This window comes from Micromys minutus (assembly GCF_963924665.1).
Source record: "Micromys minutus genome assembly, chromosome: 2".
Taxonomy (NCBI): domain Eukaryota; kingdom Metazoa; phylum Chordata; class Mammalia; order Rodentia; family Muridae; genus Micromys; species Micromys minutus.
This window is the reverse complement of record NC_137971.1, coordinates 59,599,397-59,615,031: the sequence shown is the minus strand read 5'-3', so window position 1 is coordinate 59,615,031 and position 15,635 is coordinate 59,599,397.

The following is a 15,635-nucleotide window of genomic DNA, read 5'->3' as shown; positions in this document are numbered from 1 at the left end:
TCTCTCTCTCTGTGTGTGTGTGTGTGTGTGTGTGTGTGTGTGTGTGTGTGTGTTGTGAGAATGTTGGAGAGCCATGAAGGTTTCTCACTGAGAGGCTGGGGTGTTATGTTCAGATCAGTTAAGACTCGATGGTGAAGTTTCTTCCATTCCTGGGTTGGTGCTGAACACAGGTACATCTGTTCATTTTTCTTCCATGATGGAACAAAGAAAATACAAAGCCCCTGAGGTCCAGCAAGGAACTCTACCTGGAAGGAGATGCAATGGGACTGGAGCTCCCCCTGGGCCCTGGGCAGGTTATGGGGCCCAAGGGGTGAGATGCTTACCACCAAAGTTTTGCACTGGGAAGCTGAAAACATCTTTGAGGTATTTTCTTACTTTCCAGAACATGAGGGTGCCTAGGGCAAGAGTCTGCTGGCCCCTGAAGAGTGGAGGGCACATACATGGGGTTGACTGGGGGTCACAACTCTAGTCACTACCCTGTATCACCGGAGTTTTGTCTTTTATATGGCTAACCTGAAAGGAATTGGAATCCAATTCTGCAGTGTGGGTTTTATTGAATATGGGTCTCGTTTGCACTTTCACGAGGTAGAAAATCCCAAGGACCATCTGTGTGGGGGTGTATAATAAAACTGAGTATGCCTGATATAATTTTGAAACATAAATGTCATATATTTCTTTTCAAGGGTCCCAGAGCAGTATTCCACCTTGGAAGTAGCAACCTTAAGTCTCTCCACTCCAAAGACAACACTGATGTGGGTCTTTGTTTATTTGTGAAGATTCTCTGTAGTGTGTACACAGCAGTAAATATGAAGATATTTACTTCCACCAAGAAAACATCGCTCAAACATTATGTAGTCAGCTTTCTCAGTTCCCAAAACCAAACACATTAAATATTAAACCTCATTTTTTTCTGGTAACATCGTAGCTATAAATATGAAGAATGTGACACAAAATATTTTTTTTTCTTGCTAGATGTGTTTCATTTTGCCAAGACCATTCAGGTCACTGATTCTAAGAGTAATATTGTGGGGTCCATTATGCTACTTTGAAACTTACTTCCCTTCTAGCAGATGCCACTCACTGCCCTTTGTCTGTAGAAGCTGAAGACAGGGCTACATCTCCTGGCTGCCTGCAGAGATCCTGGTGTCAGACTCTTCTGAGGCGGGCCTCCTGAGATTGGGGTTTGCTAGTTTTTATTCAAGTTGTTTTCCTTGCTCCCAACTCTCAGATGCCACTGGCTCCCACTTACAGCAGGAAGTCCTTAGGACCCTTCCAGGCAGCGCTGAGCTCAGCATCTAACAGGAAGACAGTCACCAACTTTTCTGGTTTGAAAAATTATAGTTTTCCTCCACCAAAGGGACATTCCCACCCTTTCTGTGCACAGCTGGGAGTCCCCATCAGCATGGGGACCCACAGACTATGGCAGTCTTTCAAGGCACTATACCTTAAGCACCAGTTATAAGGACTGATCTTCAGGAGCCTCTGCATGTCTGTCCATCATGGTTAAGGCTCCCTGACTCCTTAAAGGATTCATATTTGGCTAGGTTTCAATAATTTTAAGGACGCAGACACAAAGACCCCGTGCCCAAGCCAGTGGGCAAAACTTTAGAAGGTAGACAGACACCCAAAGCAAAGTTAAGAAAGGACAGGAGGAACACTGGCTGCTCTTGGAGGAATGTGAAAGAACACCTTTGGCTCCCACAAGAGGTCACAAAGATGGTACCCCAATCAAAAGCATTGCTCTTTCTCCTGATACAACCTGTCCGAACTGCCTCAGGCTTACGTAGCTCACCACCTCCTGCACACATCACTGCTGGTGGGCTAAAACCTATCACTAGATGTCTCCTGGAGAAAGTCAGTAGGCTGCTGGTCTGCATCTGCCACACCAGGAAGAAACAGCTGTGGGATGCAAGACTGGTAAGTGTGTCTCCTGTTCACATTGCAGGCAGCCTTTCCTGGCCGTGGATTCACACTGAGAACCACTGAGTCTGTTTGATGATGGCACAGGAATTCAAATATGGGATATGGGCAGCATGTCAGGCTGGGTGACCACAGGTAGGGGCAGTCTGATCAGAGTCCATCTGGAGATGTGGAGGCGGGATCCTTGCTCTGGATCATCCTGTGCCCTGGGCATGGAGGGGGTGCTTAGTCAGTCAGTGGGACCTTCAAGTCTTCTGCTGAGTGTGTTGAGTACACATGTGCATGTGAGTGTGTGAATCCAAGGTGTTTGTGTGAGAGTGTGGAGATATGGCTGTGAGTTATACATGTGTGTGAATGTGATTGTGTTGATGTGTGTGACTGTAGAGGTGTGAATTGTGTAAGTGTATGAATGTTGAGCAAGTAATGAATATGAACACAAGCATGTGAATGTATGCAGTATGTAATGTAAGTGTTCACAAGTGTGACTATGAGAGTTTACACACAATCTTTTTCTGGCCCAGGAAGCAGGCGTACAACCTCTCTCCCCTCAAATAGCTAGGACCAGGCTCTGGGTGGTGGGCAGAGAATTAGTGCAGAAAGCCCTGCCCCTCTCCCAGACCAAGTCTATACTGCCATGTCCCTCACCAAGAGGAAGAGCTTGATGCCTTTTGGGAGCACGGAGAGCAAGGGGAGCATGGAGCAGTAGGGGATGCCCACTTATCTTCCATTTTCACCTTTCTCAAGGAACAAGCCCACAACAGAAAGGACATTGTCTCCCTGGGCAAAGCGCGACTCTGTACCCCACTTGCAAACAGGGTGAAGCATCACAACATCCTTGCAAACCAACACCCCAGCTATCCAGAAACCCAAGCTTCCTCAAATGCCAACATCCACAGACTCCCAGTATGCCTAGGATCTTATCTTTCCTAATTTTCAACATCCCCAGCATCCTAGTGTCTCCAGCATCCCTAACATTCACCATTCCACCACACAACATCTCTGATATCCAGTATCTCCAATACCCTAACACCTGGTATCCCAGCATCCTGAATATCCAGAATCAGCAGGAAATGGTCCTTATGACTTCTGCCACCTCCTATACCTTCTGCAACCTGGATCTTTCTCCATCGATCAAATTTGTTCCTTTCATCTCTGCTTTGCTAGTACCCCTCACAAAGGAATGTGCTCAAACAGTCTGCAGAAACCCCCTACTGCTCCTCCATTTCCAGTGGGGCCCACCACCCTCCTGGGCCAGCTAACATACAGGATGGCAGTTAAACATGGTATCACATGGTGAATCCTTTTAGTTCTGTGCAAGCATATGTAAAGATTTTATGGAAATGCTAAAATAGCGCATTCATTATTTAGCTGACATTTAGGTTTTCACTTGGCTTCCTGTGTCTTCATTTTATAGTGTGCAGCTGTCATCTGGTGCCTCTCGCCTCATCTCTGCACCCTACAGTCACAGTACGGCTCAGGTGACATGTGCACATCTAATGTGTCCTTGCTCACAGAAGTTTCCCTCACTTTCTCCCACCTAAGTGCCACCCATTCACTCAAGGACCCATGTGGCAGATACGGCCGCTGCAGACTGTGGCTCCTAAGCCTCAGCATGAGGAAACTCTGAGCAGTATAGCTCCCTGGGGAACTGCCATGTGCATCCCAGGATGGCCAATGGAATTAGTTTTCAGGAGCATTGTCTTCCCACCTGGATTATAGTAACTCCAAATGTTTGCATCCTTTGGGGCAGAACTGCAACAGAGACCCTCAGTGTGCCTCCATATCTCTTATATAATTAAAAAAAACCTTTTCATTGGTTCTTTGAGAGTTTTATATTATGCAACCCAGTCCAGCTCATTTCCCTGTCCCTCTCATATCTGTCCCTCTCATATCTGCCCCTCACCCACCCAAAATAAACACACACATACATAAACACACACGTACACTTGTGCACATAGATACACACACGTACACATGTGTGCACACAGACACACACACACGCATGCACGGATGCACAACAACAAAAGCATAGAAAACATCTCACCATGGAAGCTGTAGTGTGTCACAGTGTGTTCCACAGTATACCACACACCTCTACTTGCACATGTTCATTGCAGTGAGTCCTTGGTCTGACTCAAGATCTTTGGCTTCTGTGACAGCATCAATATGGATCCTCATCGGGACTCTTTCCCGTTTTCATGTTGTTGCCCTGTGTCATGGAGATCCTGCAGCTCTGGCCCTGGCCCGCTCATTCATCTCAGCCATTCACAGATGATAGAAATGATGGGCTGAACCAGTTCAGAGCCCTGGATCTGGGTCTGCATGGTGGCTGAGCTGGTCAGTTTGCCTGCTCTCCCTTATCCACCCACCAGGACAAGGTCTCCAGCCATGTCTTCCAATGCCACCATCAGCAGGAGGCAGGGTCAGCCCTCCTGCTGTCATTCCATCAGGAACCTTACCTGTACCCATTCTCCAGAGCCAGCTCCACTGTGTGGCCCAGCCAAGGTTCAGGGCCCCTTCTGCCAAGTGCTGCAGCCTGTGAGGGGCTGGGCCAGCTCTCCAGCTCTCACACTGTTGGGGCTGGCTCACTCTTGCCATGAATACCAGGGACAGCTCCATTGTGTTCTCCAGGGCTCTCACTTTCATGACCCCAGGGCCTGCTCTTCCAGATACTTTGGGTAGGGAGGGGGTAGGAGGTGGGCATCACCCCCCCACACACACACACATGCTTCCTCACTTCAGACTAGTGGTAGGACTATCTCTCCTGCACTCTCGTCCTTGGGGTAGCTCACTAGCACACACACACACACACACACACACACACACACACACACACACACACACACACACCAGGACCAGCTCTATTGTGCTGTCCAGATGAGAGTCAGGACCCACTCAGTGAGGGACAGACAGCTCATTCATTTTCTCTCATGACCCCAGGGCTAGTTCTCCCAAATGCTGCAGGTGGTGATGGGGGGCAGCATCACCCCTACAGTCACACCACCTCATGGCAGACAAATGATGGAGTCATCTCTTCTACACTCTTGCTCTCAGGTCTGGCTAACCTGTACCCCCATCACCAAGGTCAGCTCTGCTGTGTTGTTCAGGGAAGGTGCAGGGCCTGTTCTCCAGAATGCTGGTGAGGGGGTAGGGTGAATTGTCCTGAGCTCATGACACTGGGCAGTTTTCACAGGTTAGCAGGCAGCAGCCTGATCCACTTGTAAAAACCTCATGGATACACCATCAGTCCAATCCAGTACAGTTGGGTTAGTAACAGCGGTGACATGACCTAGCAGAGACAGCCAGGCCTCAGCCTCGGCTTGAGTCATCAGGAGGGACCAACAGGAGCACCAGAAGAGGGTCTCAGTTGTGCCACTCTCAGGGAAGCGAAGATCAGTGAAGACTTGAGACCCTAAGCATTGCACAGCGAGCTGTACCAGCAAACCAAGCTCTCTCCATTAGCCCATGGATCCATGTCTCTGCCTCAACTACACAGTATAAGGCAAACCAATACATGTGTGTTGCTAGCAAAAACTCTTTCATCACATGTCTTCTCACGTGCTTGCTTTAGCAGAGCATCCTTTCTCCTGTGTCTGCTTCAATGTTTGTGAAATATGGGTGTGCCTTCTACCGTTACTAGGAGGCACAATCTCACAGCAAACTCCCCAATCCTTTGGCACTTACTATCTCTCTGGCCCATCTTCCACAATGCCCCCATAGGCTTAGGTGTGGGAACTATTCTGTAGATATATCTGTTGAGACTGGGCTCCACAACTTTGCATTTCAGTTGGGTGTGGTTTTCTGTAATGATCTGTGTTTGTTGCAAAGAGAAATTTCCTTGATAAAGGGTGAAGAGCACACTTACCTGTGGGTATAAAGACAACTATTGGGCATATAGAGCAGGACTGCACTGGTTTAGTAAAGCAGTGGTTATAGGTGTTGCAGTAAATATTAAAAGGGTGGCTTAACCTTTTATCAGGCCCCGCGCTCTCAACCGGAGAACGCCTCTCTAGTGCGGAGCTGAGCACACATTTTAGGTCCCCACAACACCATCTCTCAGCTCTCTCTGTCTAAAACTCTGGGTACTGGCTCCCAATGGCCAGCTGGCACTGGGGGATCTCTAACTTCGTGTCCTTACTCTGTGAACTCTGGTGTGGTTCACTCTACCACCCTTTACTGCTTCTGTCCCAGGTGGGTATGACCACGATACCCCCACACCCTCTAGCATCACCCAGTGCAAGCATGACTCCACAGCCTGGTAACTTATCAAGCAGGTTTATATATTAAATTCTCAATCTACAAACCCTCTACACAATAAACTTACAACCAATGAACAAAGATATAAACTGCCCTTCTATATGAGATAAAAGACCCATAGAAACCCTTAGAAATAATAACAACCTCATCAAGCTAGAGATGCTCCGAGAGAAACATACATCTGCCTCCATCTCCGTTACTCCTGGAATTCCTCTCTTTTCTCTTCTCCTCTTCCATTTTCCTAGCCTTTTCCCTGCCTACCTCTTCACTTCCCATCATGTCTCACCGTAACATCAACCCACATATAAGTTCTCATCTAAGATCCATGACTTTACTAACCCTGGTTAGTTAGCTAGGTTTTCAGTACTAGGCATGATTTCCATCCTGTTGAGCAGGTTTTAAGTCCAATTTGAGATCTGTTGTCAACCATCATGGAATTCATGCTGCTGCTGCACCCTGGGGGTTATCATGGCTTGCTGGTTGTCATTGTGGTTCATAGACATCACAACTGCGTAGGCCTGTTACTGCTTCCCTCCTTTGGAAGCTTGCGTGGTGTGTGTTGTGGTGATTTGAATAGGTATGCTCCCCCATAGACTCAGGTGTTTAAACGCTTGGCCCAAAGGGAAAGGCACTATTAGGAGATGCTGCCTTGTTGGAAGAAGTATGTTACAGAGGAGGTGGACTTTCAAGTCTCATTGCTCAAGCAAATAGAAGTAGCAGTCCCTTCCTGTTGCTTTCGGATCAAGATGTAGAACTCTAAGCTCCTTCTCCAGCACCATGTCTGCTTGCATGCTGCCATGCTTTTTGCCATGATGATAATGGATTAAACCTCGGAAACTGTTAAGACAGCCCCAACTAAATGTTTTTCCTTATAAGAGTTGCTGTGGTCATGGCATCTCTTCACAACAATAGAGCCCTAATTAAGACATATGTCTTCTGGTACTGTGAGAACCAGACCTCAGGGAGGAGTCATTGAGTTCAGTTCCAGTTTAAGGGTCTCCTATGTTGGAAGTGCATGATGTCTTCAGAAACAGGGGCTCTCCTTCCACCCCTGGTCTCCCATCTATTTCAGGGAGTAAAATCTCTTCCTCTTTCCTCTTAGGATTAGTATCTTGGGCCCTGGAATTAAATCAGCAAACAACATAGTAGCAAGATACAAATTTCATGTGATGTCAATATTTTATATTTTGTTTGTACGTAAGAGTCTCCAGAGAAGGAAAAAAAACACAAGGTGAAACAAAAGACTGAGGAAAGAGGTCCCAGGGAATAAGTATGTAGAAGGAGAAGGTTATTTTAAATAGTTTATCTGCTGTGCACCAGGGTGAGACAGAAGTGGGTGTGGCTTTCCCTATACTCATTCCCCAAGTTCCTTTTATGCACCTTAATTTTTTATACAAAGAGGCCCACTTTGATCTTGTTTGTCTGTCTGTCAAGAAGTTTGCACCCAAGTTGTAGTATTACAGGCCCCTGTGCATCTAAAACTTTGTCAACATGGCTTCCTTCCTCCTGTCCCCCCACCCTCAATGATGTATTGATTTCTGTTTCCTCTGATAAGGAACAGCCTGGCTGGTTCCAGTTTATACAAGTTGCTGTCAAATTTGCTGTGTCTCACTAATGTGCTGGGGAGTGTGTTTTCTCCCTGAGCTCTGAGTTGCATTTGTTTGAACTAATCCCAGCATGTCTGTATGTGTTGACTTTTCCCACTTCTGTCAGCTGGTCACTGTGCTCTACAGTTAGTTTCATTAGGCTCCTGGAAAGTTTAGGTGATTGTCAGGAGCATTAGAGGCTAAGGAAATCACCACTTTGTGGTATTAATTCAAGTGTGTCTCATGCTTTGTGGTTATTTTTCTCTGATTTTGCTTACTTGGATTTGTTGTCAGCCAGAATTTTAAAAAATTAAATGGAGTTCATTGGCTGTTTCTATCTCCCCAGGAAGAACTGCCTGGTTTCAACCCTCAGGGCAAATTCCTGCTGACCTCCCATATTTCAGGGATTCTTAGGTCTTTGACAAAAACCATTTGATTTGTGGGTGAGGAGCAAGCCAGGCCCTCGTCACCATATGCTGTCCTGGTGGCTCTGCTCTGGCTTCTTCTTACACACCCTGATATGCTGTAGTGTGCCCTGATTTTTTTCTCAGGTTTCTGTGTGGGGCCCACACACTCTGTCTTGTGTAATTCTGATTTGGTTTCTTCTTGCATCTCTGTGTGGGACTCACACACCCTGATTTGTTGTTCCCATCTCCAATATGTTTCTGCATCTGCTGCGCCAGGCTGAGCTTGTCCTGTCTCTGTTCTTAGCATCTTTCAAGCCTGTATTTGCATGTTTATGTAAATGCTGAGTCATCTGGTCTAGTTAAAACACACCTATAGAAAACAGAACTGAAAACATCCCATGGCATTTCCTTTAGGATGATGGGTACTCCAGTGTAGACTGGATGGCACCTCGTAGCCTGTGCACTCGGCTCCAGGACTGGGTGGTGTTCTGTTAGCCCCCTTTCCATGTAGTTGGTTAAGCTCTTATATGAAATCAGAGTCTTCATTTGATACTTAAGGTCATTTCACCATTTCTCCTCTTTTGAAATTTTGAAATGTGCTGTTTTTCTGTGTGCTGCTGTGCTGGGTTCAGAGGCCATGACTGTGTTCCTTAAAGTTTCCTAGATTCTATTGGATGGGGCTATACTCGTGTGGCACGGGTGTTTGTGCATGTGTGTGCTTGGGTGTGTATATATATGGAAGTATGCACATCTATGTGCATAAGCATACATTTGTGTGTATGTGTGTGTGTGACTGGAGTTGTGGGGCCATCTTTAAAAAAGTTCCTTTGCCCTGGGGAAGCAGGCAAGATAGCAAAGCAGTGTCTGCAGTCTGTGTGATGAGAGGCTGCACCCAGCTCTCATCCTGGGGAATAAGGGTGGTGCCAGTGATACTCTGTTCCACCTTCCCTTTGCTCCCTCTGGCTCCTAGCTCCTTCCTGTATCCTGCTTCCTATAGGGAACATATATAAATGTGCTCACAACCTGCCAGTTTGGTTCCACTATCAAAAGTAACTGTGAAAGCTACAGGGAAGGGGTGGGCTCCAGCTGTGGCCAAGAAGTGATACAAGCAGGGGGAGGGGTGGGGAGGCTTTACTTAATGCAGGGAGCTGGGTCATCTCTTCAGGGTCTCTTTACCCTGTGAAACACATTGGTTTGGTTTATGAAGCTTGAATAGGAGATGGGTTGATATCTAACAGATACTAAGAAAATAGACCCCAGTGACTTGGGTATTTTGGTGCCTCTTCGGCCTTGCCTCTTGGCCTTCTGACCACCGAGATTCCAACAACTTGTCTCCATGCTCAGGGTGTTCTTGGTGACCAACAATCAAAAAGAACCCTGATCAACTACCATCCACCTCTGCAGGCCATTCAGGGAGGCATGGGCCTTATTCTTATGCTGCCAACACAGGACCTCTTCCCCTCACACACAGCCTGAGAAATGAGGGCACTTCTTGTCCTAACATCAAGCACAGCAGGCACCTGACTAAAGGCAGACTCAGCTGTGACAAGAGGCACTGATCTGAGAGGAACATGTCACAGTTTTATACCAGACTCCCACAAGCTGGAAGAGAAGAAAGTGGGTCATAGCCTCCTTGTCTGGTGACAGGCAAGCAAAGGCCATGCTGAGCTTTTGTTCCTAGGACAGGGACTCCTGAACACTTAACTGCCATCAGCCTCAACAGGGCCACTTGGAAAGTGATGGAGAAGATCCTGTGGCATTCACACCCCGGAACCCCAGATAATATGGAAGGAAGGAGATCTTAGGGGCTTCTTTTCGGTACCTTCTGGGAGGTAACAACAGCTGGGAACAAGGGGAAAGGGGCAAAGTGCTAGGTTGTCCCAGTAAGATGAGCCCAGCTCAACACATAGCTCTGAGAAGGGCAGGCTGTTATTGGAGCTTATGTGTTCTATGCTAGAAGCTGCCCAGGTTATGTCTCTGACACCATGGAACTGGGACTGGAAATATACAGCTGCTCTAACAGTGACGGGCAACTTATCCCTTCAGGGAAGGCTCTGGACAAGTTGGACTTAACCGATCCCTTGCTCAGCTGTTGCTTCAGAAGACAGTCACTTCTTTGTGAGCCCTGTACCCTGAGTTCTCAGTGAAATCTTGTATCTCTGAATCTTCTAGTTATCTGACAAAGGTATGCTAGCATTGCCCACCCCTCCATACACAAGCATCTCACTGTCATGTTAACTCCAACGTCTACCCACGCTTACCTGGTGAGATGAGAGGGTCGCCTGCCTCGTGGAGAGGGGAATTCTTACGGAACTAAGGTTGGTCCTCCAAGTAATCATGGTCAAGTGCACAGTAACAATCACGAAGATTTGGAGCATCCTGTGGGGCCAGATCATGCCCCCCTCGGGACTCTGGAGCTGCTGCTGGATCCCCTGCAGACTGAAGTGGAGAATCATGCAGGTAGTGGAAGGTGCTGTTTAGCCTTAGGATCAGCCATGCCAGGATGGGCACTGAGGGAAAGGACAAGTCCTGGTCTGCAGGGAAGCCTCAGGAGGTGGTAGTCAGGTTGCCATGAGCCCTCTGAGAGCACATTTGTGAACATTAGTCACGAGAGCTCCCGGCTAAGTCAACCTAGGCTCTAAGGGCCCTGGCACTGCCTCTACCCTAACCCTTGTGGGCTGCATGCACCCCAACCCCCTGTAGGTGTACATATGTGGGTGGATACTATCTTTGCCGACATGCCTACAGTCATCATGTAGCATGCTCTTGATGCCCATTCCAGAGGGAGATCTCTGCAAGGCTTGTTTCTGGAAATTGGAGATACAGGTTTCCATCCCAGCTGATGATCCCATCAGTGGCCCCAGCCTCTCATCTCAGACAAGGTCTGGATCAGTTAGGTTCTCAGAAGTGTAAATCAAGGAGATCCCCTTCCTGAAGGGTAGAAGAAGTTGTCTCTCTGATGGAGGTGCTGCCCTTTGGTCTAGAGTACCACCACTGTGTCCCCCTCAAGACCAGGCCAAGTGAAGTAGGTATTTCTAACATCATGGTGTCTGAGTCAGAACCTTCCTGCTCAGTGGTCATGTGGTCAAGTGAGGTTGTTCTGACCCAAACCCAGGAGGCACCAGGTTCTGTATAATCCGACTTTAGCCTCAATGCCTATATGTCTCCCAGGCTATTATCACATAGCATCTAGGTCTCACACACACAGGGCTGCTATATGGGATGAAGAGAGCATGAACAGAATGTGCCTGGAGGCTGGAGGTGGGGTCAGGTGGAGGATGGGAACAGAGCTTCCAGGACACAGTTCCCACAGGTTCTGTTGCATGGATATCTTCAGTTACCCTGGGAACCCTGCCTTTTCTCATGGACAGCAAGGCCTCCAAGAGCTCACTGGGGTTCTGCTCCTTGAATCCCCAACATCACTAGTGTTAATCTCACTGACTGTCTCCTGCTGTATGGAAGAGTCAGGTCTGTGCTCCAAGTCCTGGAGATGTTGTTCCAAGGGAACTCTGCTCCCTTGTACAGGCCTGGAGGCCTGGGGTCTAAGCCAAAAGTGTCCCTTAAAGTCCTTACTCATGAGTGATGAGTTGTGAGTCTACCAATGATGTTATCTGTGCCTACGTGTGAAAACAAAGCCTGCCAGAACCCTGTGCTGCCCGGAATGAGGAGAAGTGCTGGGGGCCAGCCTGTGGCTTGGATCTAGGAACTTAATGTTTAGGCCTTTAAAAGGGTAAGAAAGATGACTTTGTTAGTGATATCAGCAAATGTCTGAGAAATTTTGAAAATGTTTTGACTGAGGTTGGTTTTAGGTATATTCCTAAATTTGAACCCATGAGTATGAGCATGTAAGCTTGGGAATGTGTGGGTGTTGGGCTTGTATGAGTGTATGTGATTATCTATGCAAATGTGAGGGTCAATTTCTGGGTTCTCTCTTTTCTCCCCATGGGTTGTTCAGAGGCAGAGAGCAGGGTTTAGACAGAATGACCTCCATAGAGAGCTTCAGGGAGACGAGTCTACTTTATTGTTTCAGGGATAGGGTATATAAGGGATTTTGCGGGGGGGTACAGGTGGAAAGGGCTAATTGGTGATAGTATCAAGCAAGCAGGAATGGCTAATTGGTTTTAGCACATTAACTAGTTATCATGCAGGCAGGAAGCCAGGGTAGGATGTGTGTGCTGAGTTATCCAGCCTTGCACAGAGCTCTGTACAAGGTCATTTTTCAGATAAAGCCAGCCAAGGCTAGCCACATATGTTCATGGGCATTCTTCAGGCAAAGACAGAGACAGGGAATCTCCACTAAGAAAGGGAATCCCCCATTTTGATCACATCTGGTCATGAGGAACTACTACCTTAATAGCAATGTTCCCCAACAAGTTTCAGCTGTCATCTCCCAGGGAAGGAAATCTCAGTGAAGAACTGTCTAGATTAGACTTAAAGGCATGTGTGTGTGTGTGTGTGTGTGTGTGTGTGTGTGTGTGTGTGTGTGTGTGTTGGGAGGGTATCTTAATAATATGAATTCAGATGGGTGTTGTCCACTGTGGATGGCACCATTCCCTAGGAAGAAGATCCTGAGCTATTAAAGACTGGAAAAAGCAAAGCAAGCACCAGCATGTGTGTGTTAATCCACTGCTTTCTGCTCTTGACTATCGGTGGAGCATGACTGGTGACTAGCTGCTTCAAGTCCAGCCATTTTGACTACCCCACATTGATAAACTGGAACATGGAACCATGAGCCAAAGAAACCCTTTCTTCCTCGAGTTGCCTTTGTCAACAGCAGAGAAAACTAAGACAGTGAACATATATGTGGCACATACAAGTGCATGAAAGCACATAATTGAATGTGTATGAATATACTAGTGTGCATAAATATGTGAAGGAGTACATGTAAGCATGTGGGTGTCATTGGGGTACATGAGTGTGTGCGCAGAAAGGTGGGTTAGGGGAGTATGATTGTTGAGCATATGTGAGTCTGTGGAGAGTGAACATTTGTGTGCATGTGTGTGCCTGGGTACATGTGAGGCCTCCGCTTCTTTATATACACGTGCCGAGGCAGATACTCTGGGTTTCCACCTTTATAGTTAATGTGACTAGAGTTGGCCCCGTCACAGGCAAGCGGCTGGCACACCACTTCAAAGCCAGGTGAGAACAGAATGTGCTGGCAAGGGACTTCTGAGGAGCCGACAGCAATCCTCTGGAAAATATCTTGGGCGGTGCTGGAGGTACTGTGAATGTGAATCTCTCTCCAGTGACCTGGAAGTGGCTCTTGGGTTAATTTTAAACAATGACATCAAGAGGGTCCTGGGGAGAAGGTGTCTCCCCAGCAGCCTTATTATCACAATCTGGGAGAACCTTTTGCTATTTGCTGAAATATTCATGGGAGTATGAAATTTTAAACATTAGTAATTTGTTCTGCATTCATTATTCATTAAGCTTATTTTTTTTCTTTTGTCAAGGCACTCCTGATCTTTTCCAAGAAAACAAGGAGCAAGAAGAGCAGCCCTGGTATCTTGAGCCACTGAAATTAAAATTTAAATGATCTCCCTGTCCAAAGTGAAAACAAAATAAAGCTGTTTACAAATGCATTTGAGTGGGGGGTGGGAGGGAGTAGAGCTCCTGGTTCCTCATTTTATGAATGTAAACTTCTTCCTGATAACTTCCAGGGCTGAGGCTGAGGCTGATCTGCACCTGAGAGTTTATAGCCACTTCCCAGGAGACACCCAAAGCCTGCTAATTGCTCATCTCTTTCCGATGCTCTGGTGGGATGCATGCAGGGAGAGAGGATGCTCTGCCACCTTCACAGGACACAAGAAAGCCTCTCCTAGATGAGTGAACCCGAGGACCTCACTAAGCCAACTGAACCAGCTTCACTGGAGAGCTCCCATGGGGACAGGACTCCTGGTACACACTTTCCATCCTCAGGAGGAAGAGGCCTGGAAACCTATGGGCTCTGGGATGTAGCGGCAATGGGATGTGGAGAGCTGGAATCAGCACGCATTTACTGCCTCCAGTCCAGTTTCCCAAAACCTATAATTGCAGCTACATCACTAGAATGCTCTAGAAAAGGCGGCCCCTCCCTGAATGCTTCGGCCTTTGTTTCATCTTCCAGTGTCTGTCTGGGGTTCACATGCCTCTCACAGCCCAGTTCACCTAGGGTTAACCCTAAATACCAGCTGCTCTAGCCTGAGCCCCTTCCTGAATAGGTCACAGCACAGGGCAGAATCAGAACCTCAGGAGAATCAGTTACCTCCTGCAACAGAGAACAGTTTGCTACCCCAGCAATCGAATGCTTGGAAAAGTGGGCTTTGGAACTTCTAAGGGCTTGATCTAAGCTCCATTTCAAGATTTTGATGAAAAGGAGACCTGACTGTAAGGGGACAGAAACATAATCAAAGATGCTGGTGTGAACAGGTCCCCAGTGGCATTAAAACAAACAAATAAAGAACCATTTAGGCTGGCAGCCACAGGTGAGAGGAGCAACCTGACCCAGCCTTCAAAGAACCGACCATACAGACTCAGGAACTAATCGTCCACGACTATTCCACTCTGTGAGTCCATGTTGAAGATATTCCTCACAACAGAGTCTGGAAGAGTTCTGCAACGTGTGTGTGTGTGTGTGTGTGTGTGTGTGTGTGTGTGTGTGTGATGTGTGTGTGTGATGTGTGTGTGGTGTGTGTGTGTGTGTGTGTGTGTGTGTGTGTGTGTGGTCAGACTGGCAATGAAATACAGTATTTTAATTTGTTGCTAAATACATTATGGTTGCATTCCCTCAAAAAGACATAATTTTTCATAACCAAACAATAGTTAGAAAAATGGGAAATTAAATCCAGAAAAAGTAACTAAGGCAAAGACATTCAGTTGCCGCCAGCTGTCAGAATGTCCTTCACTTCTTCTGGGTGTCATCTAGGATAATGTGACCTGTTTGATCTTCATATCCCTAATCCGAGCTGACATTCTGATTTTCCATTTCATTTCATTAAAGGTTGGGTTAAGTTCTGCTTCTCAAGGAATATTCCCAATTAATTTTATAGTATAAGATTTGAATTTCTATGAAGTAATTTATAATATTTTCAGATTTCCCTTGATTTTACTCATCTTCTTAAATAATGGAATTTAGTCCAGATGGCTCAGCAGTTAAGATCACTGGCTGTTTTTCCAGAAGACCTGAGTTCGAGACATTTGCTCTCAACCGTCTGTAACTTCAGTTCCAAGGGGTCCAGTGCTTTTTATCCGGTCTCCACGGGCATCAGACATGCGTGCAATGCACAGGCACAGATGCAGGCAAAACACCCATGCCCACAAACATAATAACAAATAAATAAACCTGGGGCTCGGGGGAAATCTCAGTGTAAGGGCACTTGTCGTTGATCCCAGCCATCTAAGTTTGATCTCTGGAATCCACACGTGGAAGAAGAGAGCCAGCTCCCACAGGCTGGCCTCTGATCTCCACCTGTGTATAAGCAAAGTG